The 15856-nt window shown below is 39.6% G+C and overlaps 1 protein-coding gene across 21 annotated transcripts in view; it reads left to right on the top strand.

Moving 5' to 3' along the window:
- The window catches only part of adgrl3.S (adhesion G protein-coupled receptor L3 S homeolog), a 1276319-nt gene that overhangs the window by 176387 nt on the left and 1084076 nt on the right, over positions 1–15856 (top strand). For 19 of the 21 annotated variants that reach the window (XM_041579809.1, XM_041579790.1, XM_041579794.1 and 16 more), the window contains one exon: positions 11579–11620. The exons of the other annotated variants lie outside the window; for them this stretch is intronic. The gene's annotated coding sequence lies outside the window, so the exon portion shown is untranslated. The remainder of the gene's footprint in view (positions 1–11578; positions 11621–15856) is intronic. 21 annotated transcript variants of the gene reach the window in all.

Below are 15856 nucleotides of genomic sequence, written 5' to 3'. Positions count from 1 at the left end.
AAATCTGAACAGTCTTACTGCTCACCACATTTCAGGCCATACAAACGTCAGAGCAGATTTTTTAAGTCGAAGAGATATACATCCAAGAGAATGGAGCTTGAACCAAGAAGTATTTTTTCAAATTTACAAAAGGTGGGGTTTTCCAGATACAGTTGTGCTCATAAGTTTACATACCATAGCAGAATTTATGATTTCTTAACCATTTTTCAGAGAATATGAATGATAACACAAAAACTTGTCTTTCACTCCTGGTTAGTGGTTGGCTGAAGCCAGTTATTGTCAAACAACTGTGCTTACTCTTTTTAAATCATAATCACAACACAAACTACCCAAATGACCCTGATCAAAATTTACATACCCTGGTGATTTGGCCTGATAACATGCACACAACTTAACACAAAAGGGTTAGAATGGCTATTAAAGGTAACCATCCTCACCTGTGATCTATTTGCTTGTAATTAGTGGGTGTATAAAAGGTGATGACTTTCTGGACTCCTGACAGACCCTTGCATCTTTCATCCAGTGCTGCACTGATGTTTTTTGAATTCTAAGTCATGGGGAAAGCAAAAGAATTGTCAAAATATCTGCGGGAAAAGGTAGTTGAACTCTATAAAACAGGAAAGGGATATAAGAAAATATCAAAAAAATTGAGAATGCCAATCAGCAGTGTTCAAACTCTAATTAAGAAGTGGAAAATTAGGGGTTCTGTTGAAACCAAACCACGGTCAGGTAGACCAACTAAAATTTCAGCCACAACTGCCAGAAAAATTGTGCGGGATGCAAGTAAAAACCCACAAATAACTTCAGATGAAATACAAAAAATACTGGAGCAAAATTTGCGCTCATCAGCCTGGAAGCTGCACATGGGATGTACTTGGACATTCCAACATGACGATCTAAAACACAAGGCCAAGTCGACCTGTCATTGGCTACAGCAAAATAAAGTTCTGGAGTGGCCATCTCAGTCTCCTGACCTCAAAATCATTGAACCACTTTGGGGAGACCTCAAACGTGCAGTTCATGCAAGACAGCCTAAGAATTTACGGGAGCCTCAGCCACAGTTACCACAAAAGACTTCAAGCTGTCATTGATGTTAAAGGGGGCAATACACAGTATGAAGAACTGGGGTATGTAAACTTTTGATCAGGGTCATTTGGGTAGTTTGTGTAGTGATTATGATTTAAAAAGAGTAAACACAGTTGCTTGACAATAAATGGCTTCAGCCAAACACTAACCATGAGTGAAAGAAAAGTTTTTGTGTTATCATTCATATTCTCTGAAAAATGGTTAAGAAATCATAAATTCTGCGAGGGTATGTAAACTTATGAGCACAATAGATCTCATGGCATCAAAGGAAAATGCAGAGATGCAGAGATTCTTCTCACTGACAAGTGGCCAACAAGAAGTGGCTGTGGATGTGCTGGCTCAACCCTGGAATTTCAGTTGTGCATACATATTCCCACCATTCCCATTGGTGAGCAGGGTAGTCAGGAAAATACGAATGAGTACAGCAGAAATAATTCTAATAGCTCCAGCATGGCCAAGGAGAAGTTGGTACTCGGAGTTAATACAACTGTCAGTGAGCCCACCATTACAACTTACCACGTGGAGGCTGAAAGGGATGCACTAGCCTTGCAAGGCATTTCCCCAGCAGTAATCAATACACTGCTACGTAGCAGGAAGATGGTAACTAACAATATTTATCAAAGAGTCTGGACGTTGTTTTGGAATTGGTGTATGGCAAAACAGTTATCTTCCGAGAATGCTCCCATTTCCACAATCCTAGACTTTTTACATGATGGGTTTGTGAAAAACCTAGCCCCAAACATGATTAAAGTTCAGATAGCTGCGCTAGGAGCTTTCCGAAATTCAGCATTGGCAGAGCAACCATTAGTGAAAAGGTTGATAAAAGCAATGCAAAATATGAGGCTAAAAAGCAAGCCGTTAACTTAAGTGTGGGATTTGGATATGGTCCTTAAAACGCTACATAAAGCTCCCTTTGAACGTTAGAGGAAGCCTCAATGTTTCATCTTACAATTAAAACTGTTTTTGGTAGCAATTTGCTCTGCAAGAAGAGTTGGTGAAATACAGGCCTTATCCTGCAAGAAACCCTATTTACAAAATCTCCAAGACAGAATTATTCTTAGAGCAGACTCATTGTTTTAACCTGAAGTATCAGCAAGTTTTCATATCAGTTATTCTGCCTGATTTTTATCTGAATCCTAAAAATAATCAAATAGAAGAGCGTTAGCGCTCCAACCCCCTGCCGTGTAATTAGTTAAACAGTCTTCTCTTTAGCGGTCAATTTACAAACGAAATAACCGCTCACCGCAGGTATAACTTGGCTCGGGTGTGCTTGCCCCGAACCCTCCGCTTAACAATTCTAGTCCAAGAACAGAAATATGGGTCACTCACCGCTCCTGTTTGGTGGCCCGGGTGCTGCGCCCTGAACCCTCAGCATGGTGGAGACACCGATCCTTAAAATCAGCGAATTGGCATGCACTCTGCAGGACTCCAGGCAGCAGTAAAATTAATTCACTTTATTTCACAAACATTAATCGTCCTAACGCGTTTCGTGTGTTCACACACGTAATCATAGGCATCACATAACAATCACCAACACTTGAGTTAAAAAGCATTGGAAGTCTCCGTCATCTCAGACGTATTTCCTTTTTACAAACCATTAACTGTTTCTATGCTTGTTGTTGTGTTACATTACAAGTTACATTGTTTTTTTGATCCTAAAAATAAACATAAAGAAAGACTTAATTTCCTGGATGTGAAGAGATGCGTTCTAATGTATCTGAAGAAAGTACAATTTAGAATCTCGAATCACCTATAAAACAAATACGGGTATAAAAAAAAAAAGGCAAGACGTCAATATCCAGATGGATAAAACAAGCAATTACGATTGCATATACATCACAGCAAAAGCCAGTTCCTATAGGATTAAGTGCACATTCGACTCGGGCAGTGTCAGCCTCATGGGCAGAAAGTGCAGGAGATTCTGTGGGCCAGATCTGTAGGACAGCATCCTGGGAAAGCTTTAAGACCTTTGCAAACCATTACAGGCTCAACGTGGGTACACCCAGGGAAGTGGCTTTCGCAAAAGTAGTCTTAAGTATTGTGTCTGAATAACCCACCCGTTACTACTGCTTATTAAATCTCTGTAGTAAGTGCTGCTAAGGGACGTGATGGAAAAAATTAATTTGACACTTACTGTAAATTCCTTTTTCCTCAGTCCTGAAGGCAGCACGATTTTCCCTTTATTAAAAATGTTTGGCATTCATTGTGTGTATTACTTATTAATCACTGAAGGGGGTCATGTGTGAAGGGCCTTTATAGGGAGGAGTGGGAGGAGTTTTTTTTATTATGCTGGGCGGTGTCTTTCCTACCCTAGGAGGAGCTCTCTCTGTTATAAGTGCTGCCTTCGGGACTGAGGAAAAAGGAATTTACTATCAAATTCATTTTTGCATACAGCAGGAAGTTAAGTTCAATGGACGTATATGTTGCAGCAAATACATTACACTACACAAGCCTGGGAAACCTTAATAAAATAAAGTTGTTTTATTGCCCTACACATGAGCCTAGCGTATAGTTTATATCCCATATGCTAGGAAATATAGGGGGTAAGCCAGTTACCCCACCCTGAAAAAGGAAAAGACGCTAGAGTTTTTTTGGTAACTCCTATCTTCTCTATGGCACTTCAGCTGGTCTGAGGTGGCAAAGACAAGTCTGACGCAAGCGGAAACGTTCAGTAAAATCCGCATCTTAGTAAATTTGCGTAGTTACGTCCATTCGCCAGAGCGTAAGTTCGCCAGGCGTTAGGGAGCGAACTACTGCTAGAGTCTATCTCCTTCGTTAGCGAATTTATGCCGGCGACCGTTAGATTGGCGAAGTACCGAAATGCCGTCACGTTGGCGAATTTTCGCCCGCATTAGTAAGTTCGCCAGGCGTTAGGGAGCAAACTACTGCTAGAGTCTATCTCCTTCGTTAGCGAATTTATGCCGGCGACCGTTAGATTGGCGAAGTACCGAAATGCCGTCACGTTGGCGAATTTTCGCCCACATTAGTCACTTCGCTCTTTAGTCACTTCGCCCTTTAGTAAATTTGCTCCTAAGACTTCAATTTGATTTGATAGTGTAGTTTGCAGATATTCATTCTTCTTTGTCCTCTTCTGATTTGCTTGAAACTGATCTCCATACAGGTTTTCTGTTTATTACATCTTCTGAGTCAAAGGCTTTTTTTTCTCCTGAGAATACTTCAAGAGCCCTGGGAAAATTCCCTGGGGAGACAAAGAAGAAGAGGAGCAGCCAGTTAGTCTGATATCAGTGGTAGGAAAGCTTTTTCAAATGGGTATTAAGTTATAAAATACTGGACTTCATTGCAAATCATAATACTATGATTTTTTGCCAGCATGGTTTATGTGTAATAGATCTTGTCAGACTAATTTAATTTCCTTTTATGTGAAGGTGAGCAGGGACCTTGATTCTGGGAAGGCAGTTTATCTACTTAAACTTGGCTAAAGCATTTGATTCAGAGCCACATACAAGGTTTCTGGTTAAATTAATGAATGTTGGCATGGGTCATAGTATTTGTACTCGGATAGAGAATTGGCTAAAAGATAGATTACAAAGAGAGGTGGTAAATGGAACAGTTTATAAATGGGCTATTGTTGTTGGCCTACTGCAGGGCTCTGTATTGGTCCTTTGTTTTCAACTTGTTTATTAATGACCTGGAGGTGAGCATTGAAAGTGCTGATTCTATTTTTGCTGATGAATTGTGCAGAACTATAGGTTCCATGCAGTGTACAGAGTGATTTGACTAAATTGGAAAGCTGACCAGCAAACTTGAAAATGAGGTTCAATGTTGACAAATGCAAGGTTATGTACTTTGACAAAAATAATATAAATGCAAGTTATACACTAAATGGCAGTATGGTGGGAGTTTTTGTAGATAACAAGTAGGGGTGCTTCGCCAATGAGGCGAGTTAAGGCTGTCGCCTCAGGCGGCAGAGCCCCACTAGGTACTAGGGACAGCAAAAATGCTGCTCCTGGTACTTTAAGAGCGAATTTCCGGGGGAGGGGAGCAGCAGCAACTGCTACTGCCTCAGGCGGCGGAGTGGGCCAGGATCGCCCCTGATAACAAGTTGTCTAGTTCTGGGTAGTGTCATTCTGTGACCACTAAAGCAAATAAAGTAAAATATGAACATTTTGCCTCTTTATAGGTCCCTTGTATGGTCACACCTGGAGTATGCAGTGAAGTTTTGTACAAAATGAGCTGGAGATGAGAGTGAGTCAATGCCCTTTTTTATGCAAGACAGAACTTTATTTGCTTTAGTAGCCACAGAATGACACTGCCCAGAATTAGACAACTTGTTATCTACAAAACCCCCTAGATCCTTCTCATTTAAGGAAATTCCCAACACACTTCCATTTAGTATATAACTTGCATTTATATTATTTTTGCCAAAGTGCATAACCTTGCATTTATCTACATTGAACCTCATTTTCCAGTTTGCTGCCCAATTTTCCAATTTAGACAGATCATTCTGCAAAGTGGCAGCATCCTGCATGGAACCTATAGTTCTGCACACTTTAGTATCATCTGCAAAAATAGAAACAGTACTTTCAATGCCCACCTCCAGGTCATTAATAAACAAGTTGGGCAAAAGGTTACAAAAAGAATTATCATTGGTGTATGCTATAAACCACCTTGTATAAGTGTTGAGTATGAAGCCCAGCTACTCTTGCAGATACAAGAGGCTTCGCAGCTGGGTCAAGTTGTTGCTATGGGTGACTTCAATTATCCAGACATTGACTGGGGTAATGGGGTTGCTAAGACAGAAAAAGCTAGTAGGTTTGTAAATATACTGAATGACAACTTTTTATTCCAGCTCGTACTAGAACCTACTAGGAATAACTCTCTTTTGGAACTTATAATAACTAATAATACTGATTTGTGTGGGTGAGCATTTAGGGAATAGTGATCATAACATGGTCTCCTTTGAGATTCTGTTGCAGACGCAATTCTATAAGGGAGTAACTAAAACACTAAATTTCAGACGTGCAAACTTTGGCAGTATAAGGGCATCTCTGCATCATATTAAGTGGGAAATGCTTTTCACAGGGTTAAACACAGAACAAAAATGGGAAGTCTTTAAAATGCTGTTTAATAAATATACTTGTCAGTATATTCCACTTGTAAGCAAGGAACGTCGTTGCAAAGCTAAACCTTTTTGGTTCAATAGAAGTGTTGGTGTTGAGGTGGGTAAGAAAAAACGTGCTTTTAAGGATTTCAGCCGAATCATTTATAAGGTACAGGAGGCCAATAAATCATGCAAAGAAGCTATAAGGCAAGTTAAAATTGATATAGAAAATGATATTGCAGCAAGCAGTAAAAAAAAATCCAAAATTATTTTGTTAACAATATGTTAATAGTAAAAAAATTAAGCAGGAAGGGACCCTTAGAGGGAGGGGGGTCAGCTGGTTGATGAAAACAAAATAAAAGTGCAGATTCTGTTTACACAAATGAGGAACCAGTAAGTGAAGGTTTTCTTCTTAATAGTCCCAATTGTAGTAATACAACTAATGAGACATGGTTCATACATGAGGAAATTCAAAAGAGAATAGAACATGTTAAGATTAACAAAGGTCCGGGGCCAGATGGTATTCATCCCAGCGAGCTTAATAAATACAAAACGACTCCCAAACGCAGTCTGTTCCCAATCCAGCGATCACCAGGCTCTCTTCCACCTCCAAAAAAATTATAAATTTTAAAAAAAATCGCTGTATAGCTCCGATGCCAGATGGTATTCATCCCAGGGTGCTTAGCTCTGCGATTACCAAACCTCTTTACTTAATTTTTCAGGATTCTTTGAGGTCTGGCATAGTGCCGAGAGACTGGCGAATTGTTAATATGGTGCCGCTGTTCAAAAAGGGATCCTGTTCTCAGCATCAAAACTAAAGGCCAGTTAGTCTGACGTCTATGGCAGGAAAGCTTTTCGAAGGGTTAATAAAGGATAAGATACTGGACTTCATAGCAAATCATAATACTATGAGTTTGTGCCAGCATGGTTTTATGTGTAATAGATCTTGGCAGATTAAATTAATTTCTTTTTATGAGAAGGTAAGTGGGGACATCGATTCTGGGATGGCAGTGGATGTGATTTAGTTAGACTTTACTAAAGCATTTGATACAGTGCCCCACAGAAGGTTACTGGTTAAATTAAGGAATGCTGGCCTGGAACTTAGTATTTGTACCTGGATAGAGAATTGGCTAAAAGATAGATTACAAAGAGTGGTGGTAAATTGAACATTTTCTAAATGGACCAGTGTTGTTAGTGGAGTACCGCAGGGCTCTGTACTAGGTCCCTTGCTTTTCAACTTGTTTATTAATGACGTGGAGATGGGCATTGAAAGTACTGTTTCTATTTTTGCAGATGATACTTAATTGTGCAGAACTATAGGTTCCATGCAGGATGCTGCCACTTTGCAGAGTGATTTGTCTAAATTGGGAAACTGGGCAGCAAACTGGAAAATGCGGTTCAATGTTGATAAATGCAAGGTTATGCACTTTGTCAAAAATAATATAAATGCAAGTTATACACTAAATGGAAGTGTGTTAGGAGTTTCCTTAAAGGATAACTATACCCCCAAACAATGTAGGTCTCTATAAAAAGATATTGCATAAAACAGCTCATATGTAAAACCCTGCTTTGTGTAAATAAACCATTTTCATAAAAATGTACTTTTCTAGTAGTATGTGCCATTGGGTACTCATAAATAGAAAATTGCCATTTTAAAAAATAAGGGCCGCCCACTGGGATCGTAGGATTCACTGTGCACAAAACATACCAAACAAACTATACTTGTTAGGTCACATGAGCGAATTAACAGATAGAGTTGTGTCTTTTGCTTCAACACTTCTTCCTGTTACAGTTAGGGGCAGATTTACTAAGGGTCGAAGTGAATTTTCAAAGTTAAAAACTTCAAAATTCGAACAATTTTTTGGGTACTTCGACCATCAAATAGGCCTAAATTCGACTTCGATTCGAAGTAAAAAAGTTCGACTTCGAAAATCCAAGTACTGTCTCTTTAAAAAAGTTCGACTTCGACACTTCACCACTTTAAACTGCATATGCAAATTAGGGGTGGGAAGGGGAAAAAAATTCTACTTCCTTGTTTTGTGACAAAAAGTCACACGATTTCCCTCCCCACCCCTAATTTGCATATGCAAATTAGGATTCGAATTCAGTTCGGCTGGCAAGAAGGATTCGGCCGAAACCGAATCCTGCTGAAAAAGGGCGAATCCTGGATTCGGTGCATCCCTACTTTAAACCTGCCGAATTGCTGTTAGCCTATGGGGACCTCCTAGAACCTATAGCCAGCATTTTGCTAAGTTTTAAGAAGTTGAAGTAAAATCTTTCCATCGATCGATTAAATCGCTTGAATCGTTTGATTCGAAGGATTTCATCGTACAATCGAATTTTACTTCGACCGAATATGGCCAAATTCGATAAAAAAAACTTTGACTTAGAATATCGAAGTAATGAAATTCGATGGTTGAATTTCGAAGTTTTTTACACTTAGAAATTCGACCCTTGATAAATCTGCCCCTTAGAGTTGTAGTATTTCTGGTCAGGTGATTTCTGAGGCAGCACACAGACCATCACGAAATGGGGGTTCAAGGCAAGAGATGTAAAAGGGCAATATTTTCAATATATATACCAGTACGGTAATATTCTTTAATATGCCACTTAATATGATATAAATCTGTTCCTTAAGTATTAATTTTGGGGGTATAAATGAGAAGGATCTTGGGGTTTTTGTAGTTAACAATTGTAGTTAACAATTCTGGGCAGTGTCATTCTGTGGCTACTAAAGCAAATAAAGTTCTGTCTTGCATAAAATAGGGCATTAACTCAAGGGATGAAAACCTAATTATGCCTCTTTATAGGTCCCTGGTGAGGCCTCACCTGGAGTATGCAGTACAGTTTTGGACTCCAATCCTTAAGAGGGATATAAACGAGCTGGAGAGAGTGCAGAGACATGCAACTAAACTGGTTAGAGGGATGGAAGCCTTAAGTTATGAGGGTAGACTGTCAAGGTTGGGGTTGTTTTCTCTGGGGAAAAAAGGCGTTTGCGAGGGGACATGATTACATTTTACAATTACATTAGAGGACATTATAGACAAATAGCAGGGGACCGTTTTACCCAGAAAGATGATCATCGTACCAGAGTACACCCCTTGAGACTAGAAGAAAAGAACTTTAATTTAAAGCAACTTAGGTGGTTCTTTACAGTGAGGTTGTGGCATGCACTGCCGGGTGATGTTGTGATGGCTGATTCTGTTAATGCCTTTAAGAGTGGCTTGGGTGATTTCTTGGATAGACATAATATCAAAGGCTATTGTTATACTAAATTCTATAGTTAGTATGATATGGGCATATATAATTTATCTGAGAGTAGGGAGGGGTGTGTGTATGGATACTGGGTTTTCATTTGGAGGGGTTGAACTTGATGGACTTTGTCTTTTTTCAACCCTATGTAACTATGTAACCTAGTTTTTTTTAAAATTGTTCTTAAGGACTTCACCACCTCATCTAACTTGGTCATTGGTACCTATGTGTACCAAGACTGCCGGGTCTTCCCCAGCCCCTCCCAATAATCTATCCACTCGTTCCACCACAATGAACCCTAGCACCAGGCAAGCAGCAGACTGTTCGACATGTCATGCCAGTTCAGAACTTTCCTCCCCAGCATCTTCAGCCAAAATGTTGAATTTGTTGTTTTGCAAAAGCTGTGGACCAGCCCCCTACCCTTCTGTCCCCTTCTTCTCCTCCTGACTGTCACAAACCACCTCCCTCATTAGCCTCCATTGCTTCTTCTCCTCCCCCCACTCCACTAGCCCCTGCTAGTGGTTACTCTGCAATCCTCCTTTCCTCCCCCTCATTTGCCACTGCCCTCAGTGCTGCAAGTTCCCCCCTTAGCAGTTCAGATTCCTAGATGAAAACCCACTGACATCTCTCACATGTAAATACTGCATGGAACTGCTGCTCTAACACACATATATGTGACAAGACACCGATCCGGGAACCTTTTTACCCATAAAGAAGATCACTACAACAGAGGCCACCCCTTCAGACTAAAGGAAAAAATGCTTTAAGTTAATAAAAAGTTAATGCTTTTAAGAGTGGCTTGGATGAGTTCTGATTTCTTCAAGGCTTTTGAGATACTAAAAACTATAGATAGTATAAATATGGGTGTGTATATATATATATGTTTGCATGGATGCTGGGTTTAATTTTGAGGGGTTTAACTTCACTGATTTAGGTATTTTTTCAACCCAAATTAACTAGGTAACCATATACCTTTATGCAAAAATTCAGCATAATTGAAGCAGTCGCTTGATAATCTATGGGGAAAATACAGTGATCATCAATTGTCCTTCTATTCTAAAGCGACATCTGCTAGAACTTACTTGAGCCTAGATTTTCTTTTTTCCATTAAACAGATTGAGCAAGCTCTGGAATGGTGTCAAGTGATGCCATAAAATAACACACACCTTGATAAATTTATTTATTTTGCAATGAACACTTTTATTTCTGCGTTAATTTTTGTACACAGTATGAAAAATAAGCCCCATGATGTTATACAGTAGTGTTCCTCCGCAGATGTTTACTACAATGCTGCATCTATAAGACTTTTACCACACCTAGAACTGATGCATACCTCCCAACTGTCCCTTTTTCGGAGGGACAGTCCCTCTTTTGACAGCTCAACCTGCAGTCCCTCATTTGTACTTGAAAGTCCCTATTTTCTCTGCACTGAACAGCCAGAAAACTTAATTGGCTTTTAGCAGATAGCACAGAACAGCTAACAGGTGCAAACAAGATACTTTGTAACAATTTTGAGACACAAAAACACATTTTAGATAAGGAGAATTATTTTCAAACTTTCGTAATCTGCCAAATTTTGTAAAATGAACATGGTAATTAGGATGTGTGGCCACAGAAATGTTTTTGTCCCTCTATTTTTACTTCCAAAATGTTGGGAGGTATGCTGATGTCTAAAAGAGCCATATGGAAACAACATACCGTATATACTCGAGTATAAGCCGAGTTTTTCAGCCCCCCAAATATGCTGAAAAACTCTACCTCGGCTTATACTCGGGTCAAGCGCGAAAACGGTCGCCGGTGTCCAAGAATAGCGTCCAAGAATGGTCGCCGGCATCCAAAAACGAGACGCCGGCAATCAATTTTTAGATTGCAACTTACCTTAAACTGCTGCATTTCTCACCCTAGGCTTATACTCAAGTCAATAAGCTTTCCCAGTTTTTGGAGGTAAAATTAGGTACCTCGGCTTATACTCGGGACGGCTTATACTCGAGTATATACGGTAAGAGCTCAGTAGAGAACTTAAGAAAGATAATGCAGATTTGTGTGTTATTAGAAGGTGTTGAAGGTATGTTTTAAATAAGTGGGAAAACTCTGAACCCATCTTTTTTTGTGTATAGCCAGCTTTAGTTCAATTGCCTTTCTGATGATTGCACACTTATTATCGTTATTCCTTTTCAGCCTTCGACTTTAACTTGCTGATCTGCATACCCCTGTGCCTTGGTAAGTTCTGCTTTTAAAGTATGGATTTGTTTTCTTTTGAAAGGGCTGCTCACTTCTGAGTTAACTTTTAGTATGATGTATGATTTAGAATTCTGATACAATTTGCAATTGGTTTTCATTTTTTATTATTTGCGGTTTTTGAGTTATTTCCCTTTTTATTCAGCAGCTCTCCAGTTTACAGCATCAGCCATCAGAAGAAGAAAGCAGATAATTAAAAAAAACTATAAAAACAAAACAAAACAATGAAGACCAATAGAAAAGTTGCTTAGAATTGGCCATACTATAACATACTAAAAGTTAACTTTAAGGTGAACCACCCCTTTAAAGTGTTACTGACACTAAAAAACTAATCTTCAAAATATAAATGTACATTAATAGTTACCTATAGATTATGTTGATCCTTTTCTGCTGCTGGGTCTGCTTTTGAAAGTCATTGATACTTGAAGTTCCTAAACTTGACTTTCCCTTCTCATCCTGTCCGTTTCTAATGCTAATGGACTACTGCTTCACAAATATGGCAGTAATCTGCAGGATCAGATAGGTAATGTAAAAGTAGCAGGCATACATAACTCCCACTCGACTCAAACTGATGGGCCGGATCCCCTGCGACTCCTGTCCCAGGTGTCACCAACAAGCTGCGGGTTTCTTCCATTTAATCTGGGAATGCCACTACATATTGATCTTTTGGACACAAGTCGTAAACTATCTAGCGGACAGTCAACTACAAGAGGTCCTCTGCACTCAACCCATTATCAATATATCCAAGACAGAGACATTTTGTGCACACTGCTACTAAAAAATGCCTTACCCTTTAAACAACACAGGGATTGTTTGTCCATATATTGCAATATATTTAAGCTGGCCAACTACGTCAAAGTCATCCCATATCTGGCCAGTCCTACGCTTAATTTTCATCTGATTCATTAAGAATTCAATTGCTTAATTATACATTTTACAAAGGGACTAAGTTTTACCTGCAACTTACTAGCTGCTTTCAAAGTAAAACTCCCAAACTTGGCTGCCCTTTTATTAGACACCAGTGGGATCACCTGACTATAGCTGGGAGGGGTGGGAGCTACAACATGGAGCTGGTCACTGCTCCTGTATAACTATAACAAACAAGGGAAAGTTGTGCTCACCACTATTTTTTAAAACCATTAGGCGGGGGTGCAATGAGGCTGTGACCACAAAATACATATAGTCAACTACAAGAGGTCCTCTGCACTCAACCCATTATCAATATATCCAAGACAGAGACATTTTGTGCACACTGCTACTAAAAAATGCCTTACCCTTTAAACAACACAGGGATTGTTTGTCCATATATTGCAATATATTTAAGCTGGCCAACTACATCAAAGTCATCCCATATCTGGCCAGTCCTACGCTTAATTTTCATCTGATTCATTAAGAATTCAATTGCTTAATTATACATTTTACAATGTAGCGGACAATCTTGACTTCTTGACAATCTTGACTTTCCGAGAATAATTTCACCTACAGTTTGCCTTTTGGGGGTCCTAGAAGAGATAATCCTAGCTAAGTATACTCGAATCTCTTTTCCTATCCTACTCTTTTATGCAAAAAAAACTGTAGCCCTTCACTGGATGGGTCACCTCTCACCCTCTCTTAATGCTTGGATACAACTGGTTAACAAAGCAGTACCCCTATATAAGCTCACCTACGAAGTTAGGGGAACACCAACAAAATTTGATAAAATTTGGGGATTGTGGAATGACATTGACCTGACCCCTCTATAGCAAGTCTTAACCAAGTCCATCTCCTATTATGAAATCCTTCATGGTTAGCTATCCTACATATCCTCGAAGGTCCCAACCTAGCCTTCAGATGTAAAGTTCACCTGAGTTTTATAGTGTCCATCTCAACTGCTCGATCACTGTATTGTGTTATGCTTGGTGATAGCCTGTGCCATGTTTTCATCCTGCCAAACTTGTACAGTTTAGTCTGCGAGTGTACTTATTTGTTGTATGTCTGATTGCTGTGTGTTTAAAAAAAAGAAATAAATCTTACCTTTAAAAAAAAAAGTAGCAGGCAAATACTTAGTGATACTGACACCACATGCATTGTTTATGCATATTGCACAATGTGACTAGTGTTTTGAACCCTCATTACATAACATTTTTATAAATTTGAGTGTGCATTTTGCCTTGCAAGTCTGCATTTTTGTTCTTTATTTCTTTCATATTGCAGTGAAAACCAAAAAAGCCAGAAAAAACTAGAATGACTTAAAACAAAGTACACAAAATTGTTGATTTCAGCACCTTGTGGCCAGTCTGCAATTTAAACTAGATTTTTTTAAATTAAAAAGTGTATGCCCTTGTTTTTAAGGTATTTGATGTATGTAAGAGTACCATACCCAGACGTATTAAATATTGTTGTGCTCAATAACAGACTATCTCCAGACTAAAATCAATACAGTCTCCCTATCCCAAGTATGGGATGCAATGAAAGCATTTATTTGTGGTGAATATAGCTCTAAGATTGCCTATGTTAGAAAATTAACCACCCAATCGATAACAAACGCTGCGGACAAACTGAGAGAGACGGAGGCAAGGTATATCCAAAATCCTAATCCCCAGAATAAACTCAATCATGTAATAGCACAAAGGCAGTATGCTCAGGCTCAATGGAAATGTGCCCACAAAAGTCAATTATTCCATAAATTTGCTTTATATGAAAAACGGGACAAGAATGGCAAGCTGTTGGCTTGGTTAACCAGGGACAAACATAGTACAGCTATTCACACACTGCTACAAAATGAAAAAGAGGTAATCACCAACCCATAGATATTAATCAAAACCTAGCAGAATACTATCAAGTGTTGTACACCTCCAAATTGACACAAGTTCCCTCTGAAATTATTTACAACGATTAGATCTTCCCAATCTATTTGTAGAACACAGAGCCTTGTTAGATTCCCCAATAAAGGAACAAGTAGTTCTCAAAGCCATTGCCTCCTTGCCCTCAGGCAAGATCCCAGGCCCAGATGGGATCCCAATACGTGGTATACCACTAATGCCACTCTCCTAGCACCACTTGTCACTGATACTGCCCTGGCCACAGAGCTATTACCCCTCTCTTTTAGAGATGCCACTATAGTTCTAATCCTGAAACTGGGAAAAAGTACTTTATCCCACTCTTTCTACCGCCCTATCTCGCTTATTAATTCGGACTCAAAAATATTATCCAAAATACTAGCAAGGCGCCTAAACCATGTCATAACCTCAATAGTAGCCCCAGACCAAGTAGGATTCATGTCCCACAAAGCAGCGGAACTGAGCATTAGGAGGCTCTATACTAACTTAACAATCACACACAAAAATCCAGGTACTAGAGTCATTGCCTCTCTAGATAATGAGAAGGCATTTGACTCTGTTGAATCGGCATATCTTTGAGCTCCGCTACGCTCACGCTGCATGTGCGGTTGCTCTTTCTAGAGGGGACAGAATTCAGGGGTAAGACTGTGCAGGGAGGGGGGGCAGTGGGGACTTATCACAATGGGGGGTTTATTTCTCCTTCTTATTTCTCCTTTAAGCTCAACTCTTCTTACCGCTAGACCCCCCGGCTGTAGAAATCATTGACCCCACACTACCTTTGGTCCAAGTAAATACAATAAAATACAAGTTCAAGGAATTAAACATTGATCCACTAATGGTACAATTCCAAAAAACAGTTGATAAACGGCTAAAACTTCCACTGTCAATGATTGACAGAATAAATATCTATTTAGACAATCAACCATCTGGATCCCCACTACTTTTTTACTTTTTCAAATGCAAAGTCACTAAATTTTTACTGGTCCTCTGGGCCACAAGGGTAAAATATAATGCACTAATGTCTCCAGGTGGAGGGTGGACTAGCGGCACCTGACATGCTAGGATATGTTTTAGCATCCCAGCTGTCACCCCTCAGGTGGTGGCTCAACCCCCACCTGGAAGACCCAGTAACACTGCTAGAAGCCCAAATACTAGGCTCTCTGGAGGGTTTGAGAAACCTAATATATAGAAGAGCACCTGCCCAATGATGGAAAACGTGGTAAAGACATGGAGCCTAAGCTGCAACAGAATAGGGGAAAAACCCACAGGTCTTATCCCCCCATACTCTGCTTTGGAATAACCCTGATCTCTCACAGCTTACCACAATTCATGACCCCCAGCTCTGGGCGTAATACAATGTTAAAAATATAGATGATATTTATACAGACAATTCCTAACT

Source organism: Xenopus laevis, chromosome 1S (assembly GCF_017654675.1).
Source record: "Xenopus laevis strain J_2021 chromosome 1S, Xenopus_laevis_v10.1, whole genome shotgun sequence".
Lineage (NCBI taxonomy): Eukaryota > Metazoa > Chordata > Amphibia > Anura > Pipidae > Xenopus > Xenopus laevis.
The sequence above is the reverse complement of the archived record's forward strand: the minus strand, read 5'-3'. Positions and strand labels throughout refer to the sequence as shown.